At 47.3% G+C, this 5,650-nt stretch overlaps 1 non-coding gene across 1 annotated transcript; it reads left to right on the top strand.

Annotated features, from left to right (window-relative positions):
• The first annotated feature begins 4,532 nt into the window (after positions 1-4,532).
• trnae-uuc (transfer RNA glutamic acid (anticodon UUC)) lies at positions 4,533-4,604 on the top strand. Its single transcript has one exon. It is a non-coding gene; the product is annotated as a tRNA-Glu (tRNA).
• The last annotated feature ends 1,046 nt before the right edge of the window (positions 4,605-5,650 follow it).

The raw sequence follows: 5,650 nt of genomic DNA, 5'->3' as shown, positions 1-5,650 counted from the left end.
CTGGAAATACTCAGCCGGTCAGGCAGCATCTGTGGAGAGAGTTCTGATGAAAGGTCATCGAACTGAAAGGATGTTTCTTTCTCCACGGATGCTGCCTGACCTGCTGAGTGTTTCCCGCATTTTCTGTTTTTTTTATTATTAATATAACCTGAGCTCTCTCGAGCGTTTGTTGGTCGATTCACTGATAAACCTTGGAATTGAGGGGAAGCTGGCCCATGGCGAACCCCAGTTCTGAATGTCCCTGGCAGAGAGTTCAAGGAGTGTTTAATATAAATGAGATTCAACGACAGTATCAGAAAATCTTTCCTTGATGGTCGGTTTCAATCTCCGGAAGTGAGAAATGAGCGGGAGGGGCAATTTCACCCGGGGTTATATTTAATTCCAAGAGGATGAGCCAAAGCGAGTTTTGCTGTGAGGCCGTAATAGCTCAGCTGGGAGAGCGGTAGACTGAAGATCTGCAGGTCCCGGGTTTCGGCAGTTTTTGGGTTATTTCGTTTCTTCTTCTTTGGGCCGATTCTCGAACATTTATTTACACTGCCCTAACTTGAGCAGCGGTTTCCGTAGTGTAGCGGTAATCGCGTTCACTTCACAGGTGAAAGATCCCCGGCTCGAAGTCGCTCCGCAAAATTATTTGCGAACTATCTCCAGGGTAAGTTTCTGCTCCTCTGAATGACGAATAACTATGGAGGAGCAGAAAGGTTCTGGGGTCCATCTCCAGAAATCACTAAAAACTGGTGGACAGGTACAAAAAATAATGAATGGAAAGTGAGCCTTCATCTCAAGGGGCTGGAATGCAAAGTGTGGAAGTTATGCTCCAGATGCATAAAGGTCTGGTTGGACCACATCTGAAGTATTGCGTTCAGTTCAGGGCATCGAACCACAGGAGGGTCATATTGGCCTTGACTGGGGTGTAGAACAGATTCACCAGAATGATACCGGGGCTAAAAGGGTTAAATTATGAGGACAGGTCTTGTTGACTCGACTTGTGATCTCTTGAGTGTCGGAAATTAAGGGGTGATCTAATTGAGATCTTTAAGAAGATAGGGTAAATAGAGAGAGGCTACTTCCTTTAGGTGAGTCCAGAACAGGGGGGCATAAACTTAACATTCAGCTGTGATATCAGTAAACACTTCTTCACACGAAGTGTGGGGAACTCCCACACACTAGGCAGGGCCCAAGCTTTTTATGGTCCGTGTGCTGAGCCCCACACAACGTGGGAGATGGGCTCAGTTACACATCTCCTGTCTCTCTGAAATGTTTCACACATTTCAAATCTCCCCAGTCAGACTGGCGATTGTTTATTGATCAGGAAGATGGCTGGTAATAATCTGAGACCCAGTGAAGAGGTGCGAACAGAGCAACAGGGAATGATCCCCGAACAATTGGAGCAAGCAGCTCACCGTCTGGTCCCTTTGACAGCGACATTAAACACCACCTCAGCTCCAGATCAGGAACAGAGAGGTTCTGTCCAGCCCTCTAAAACTGCTGGAACTCTGGGCTGGGAAACTGACTTTGGGTCTGGGAGGCTGGTTTAGGGCCTCAGTGGCTCATGGAAAGAATGATTTCTATTAAAAAGCTCCATCACAGACTTATACTGTACAGTACATGGCAGAGTGAAGCTCCCTCTACACTGTGTCATCAAACAATCCGGGGGCAGGTGCATCAAGGGTTAGATCAAGATTAATTTTCCCTCCACACAGTGACAGAGGAAGTCATTTGTGACTTTGACAAGGGCCGGTTCAGTACTGTGGCAGGGTTGGAAACCTGATTGGAGGGATTCAAACAGGGAAAGATGGACACGGGTTTGGGAGGTGACAACACGTTCAAGCACTTTGGTGTGGAAGGGAAGGTTGGAGATGGGGTGGTAGTTTGCAAGGACAGAGGATGAAGGGTGGTTCTTTTGAGAAGGAGGGTGATGATGGCAGATTTGATGAGGAGGCGGACAGTACCTGAGGACAAGGGTCCTTTAACAACGTCAGCTGACACGGGGCCAGGAAGGGAGATTGGTTGGTCAGCAGTTTGGTGGGGATACGGTCGAGGGCGCAGGAGGTGTGTCTCATGTTCAACATGAAGTCAGACAGGGCAGAGGGGAGATAGGAGAGTAACTCGGTGGGCTAGGTAAAGGGAGGGGCAGCTGAGCGGATGGTCTCAATCTTAGTGACAAAGAAGTCCATGAGCTCCTCACACTTGTTGTTGGAGATGAGGAGGGGGAAGAGGAGACGGGTTTAAGAAGATGGTTTGTAGTGGTGAAGAGAAGCGGGGGGTTATCTTTACATTCCAAGGTGAACCTGGAATATTGAGCAGGTTTGGCAGAGGAGAGCTCTAACACATATATTCAGAACCTCTCTGGACAAAGGGGATGTGCCAGAGGACTGGAGAACCGCTAATGTAGTACCATTATTCAAGAAGGGGAGTAGGGAAAAACCGGGGAACTACAGGCCAGTGAGCCTAACTTCAGTGGTAGGAAAATTATTGGAAAAAATTCTGAAGGTCAAAATTAGTCTCCACTTGGAGAAGCAAGGATTAATCAGGGATAGTCAACATGGCTTTGTCAAGGGAAGATCATGTCTGAATAATTTGATTGAATTTTTTGAGGGGGTGACTAGGCGTGTGGATGAGGGTAACGCAGTGGATGTGGTATACATGGATTTCAGTAAGGCCTTCGATAAAGTCCCGCACAGGAGACTGGTCAAGAAGGTACGAGCCCATGGAGTCCAGGTTACCTTGGCACTTTGGATACAAAACTGGCTTAGTGGCAGAAGGCAGAGGGTGATGGTCGAAGGTTGTTTTTGTGACTGGAAGCCTGTGGCCAGTGGGGTACCACAGGGATCTGAGCTGGGGCCCTTGCTGTTTGTGGTCTACATTAACGACTTGGATATGAATGTAAAAGGTATGATCAGTAAGTTCGCTGATGATACAAAAATTGGTAGGGTGGTAAATAGCGAGGAGGATAGCCTCAGTCTGCATGACGATATAGATGGGTTGGTCAGATGGGCGGAACAGTGGCAAATGGAATTTAACCCGGAAAAGTGCGAGGTGATGCACTTTGGAGGGACTAACAAGGCAAGGGAATACACAATGAATGGGAAGGCCCTCGGCAAGTCAGAGGGTCAGAGAGATCTTGGTGTGCAAGTTCACAGATCCCTGAAGGCGGCGGAACAGGTAGATAAGGTGATAAAGAAGGCATATGGGATACTTGCCTTTATTAGCCGAGGCATAGAATATAAGAGCAAGGAGGTTATGATGGAGCTGTATAAAACACTGGTTCGGCCACAGCTGGAGTACTGTGTGCAGTTCTGGTCGCCGCACTACAGGAAGGATGTGATCGCTTTGGAGAGGGTGCAGAGGAGATTCACCAGGATGTTGCCAGGGCTGGAGCGCTTCAGCTATGAAGAGAGGCTGGGAAGATTGGGTTTGTTTTCCTTGGAGCAGAGGAGGCTGAGGGGGGACATGATTGAGGTGTACAAAATTATGAGGGGCATAGATAGGATGGATTCGAAGGAGCTTTTTCCCTTCGTTGAGAGTTCTATAACAAGGGGGCATAGATTCAAGGTAACAGGCGGGAGGTTTAGAGGGGATTTGAGAAAGAACTTTTTCACCCAGAGGGTGGTTGGAGTCTGGAACTCACTGCCTGAGAGGGTTGTGGAGGCAGGAACCCTCACAACATTCAAGAAGCATTTGGATGAGCACTTGAAATGCCATAGCATACAAGGCTACGGACCAAATGCTGGAATATGGGATTAGATTAGACTGGGCTTGATGGCCGGCGCGGACACGATGGGCCGAAGGGCCTCTATCCGTGCTATATGACTCTATGACTCTATGACACTTGGAACCTATAGTGCTTTATGTGGTCCTGCTTGATCTGGTGATTAAAGGCTAAAGCAGTTGTCCACCATAAATGTTCATGTCTGCGTCCCTTGGACTTCTGGGAGTGGAAATGAGGGCAGCACCAGGGGGAACGTCCAGGGTGAGAGCGAGTAAAGTTTTTAATGGGGACAAGGGCATGAAAGGTGGAGGTGAGAGTGTGATTGAGCAAATAAGCAGCTGTAGAAATGTCGTGGTGAATGGAGGGACCAATACCAGACAGTTGGGTTATTGACTGTGGCTTTGTAAGTGACCTGGGGGAGAATTGTTTCCAGTGATGAACACAGAAGGAAGTGGGTTAGTCCTACACCCCGGCTCTTTCCCCACAGCCCTGCAATTTTTTCCACGTCAAGTATTTATTCAATTCCCTTTTGAAAGTTACTATTGAACATGCTTCCACCTCCCTTTCAGGCAGTGCATTGAAGATCATAACAACTCGTGGCGTAAAAAAATCTCTCGTCACCCCCACCCTGGCCTCCACCGTGGCTTTTTTGCCAATTTATCTTAAATCTGTGTCCTCTGGTTATTAAACCTTCCATCACTGGAAACAAATTCTACTGATTACTCTTTCAAAACCTTTCATAATTATGAATTAATCCATGAAATCGCCCCTTAACCTTCTGGGTGTGGTGTCAGAGCCCTTCCTGCTGTGCTTTTTCTTCAGCTCCCATGTGGTCTAGCGGTTAGGATTCCTGGTTTTCACCCAGGCGGCCCGGGTTCGACTCCCGGTGTGGGAATAACTGCTTTTTAGTCCCAGCCTCGCAATTTGCCTGCTTTGCGGGATGTGACTGCTGCTTCCGCCCTTTGCTTTTGTGTCAGTCCCACAATCACACTGAGAAATGAGGCAGACCACAGCTCTGAAAGGAAGAGTGCACTGAAGACCCAGTCCCACAAGCTAAAGGGAAGCAAGGAACAATGTGCCGAAAGGTCACTCAGCAGCTCATGGCCAAGTGTTTGACTACAATCCTTTGATCATTTACTGTAAAACCCGAATCTCAGTGAAACACGCACAGAACACGGTGGAAACACTCCGCGAATCACAACGAATCAGTGGAGAGAACAGGCCAATTAACTGAAAGTCTCAAAGAGCCGATTGTCCTCCTTCCGTATTGTAAACTTTCTATGATTTTATGTGTTGGAGAGGGATACAAGGAAGTGATCAGAGATGGCCTCATCCATGATTCACACAATGGAGTCGTGAGGCCACGTGGGATGGCAAGATCGACAGGGTGGCCATGAATATGGGTAGAGGAGTTTCTATGCAGGGAGAGATTAAGGGAGAATAAAGCATCACATAATTGACTTGTCAGCAAAATTAAAGCCCATGGAATTAAATGGACAATGCCAGCGTGGATAGAAAATTGGCTGAGGGGCAGAAAACAGAATAGTGACGAACGGTTGTTTTTCAGACTGGAGGCAAGTATACAATGTTGTCCGCAGCGCTCGGTATTAGGACCACTCCTCTTTTTGATATATATTAATCACCGGGACTTGGGTGTACAGGGTATAATTTCAAAGGTTGCAGATGACACGAAACTCAGAAATGTAACAAACAATGATGAGGATAGTAACAGACTCCAGGAGGACATAGACAGGCTGGTGAAATGGGTAGACACATGGTAGATGAAATTTATTGCAGAGAATTGTGAAGTGATACATTTTGGTAGGAAGAATGAGGAGAGGCAATGTAAACTAAATGGAACAATTTTAAATGGAGTGGAGGAATAGGGAGACCTGCGGTTGCACTTATACAAATCTTCGAAGGTGGCAGGACAAGCTGAGA

This window comes from Heptranchias perlo, chromosome 35 (assembly GCF_035084215.1).
Source record: "Heptranchias perlo isolate sHepPer1 chromosome 35, sHepPer1.hap1, whole genome shotgun sequence".
Taxonomy (NCBI): Eukaryota; Metazoa; Chordata; class Chondrichthyes; order Hexanchiformes; family Hexanchidae; genus Heptranchias; species Heptranchias perlo.
The sequence above is the reverse complement of the archived record's forward strand: the minus strand, read 5'-3'. Positions and strand labels throughout refer to the sequence as shown.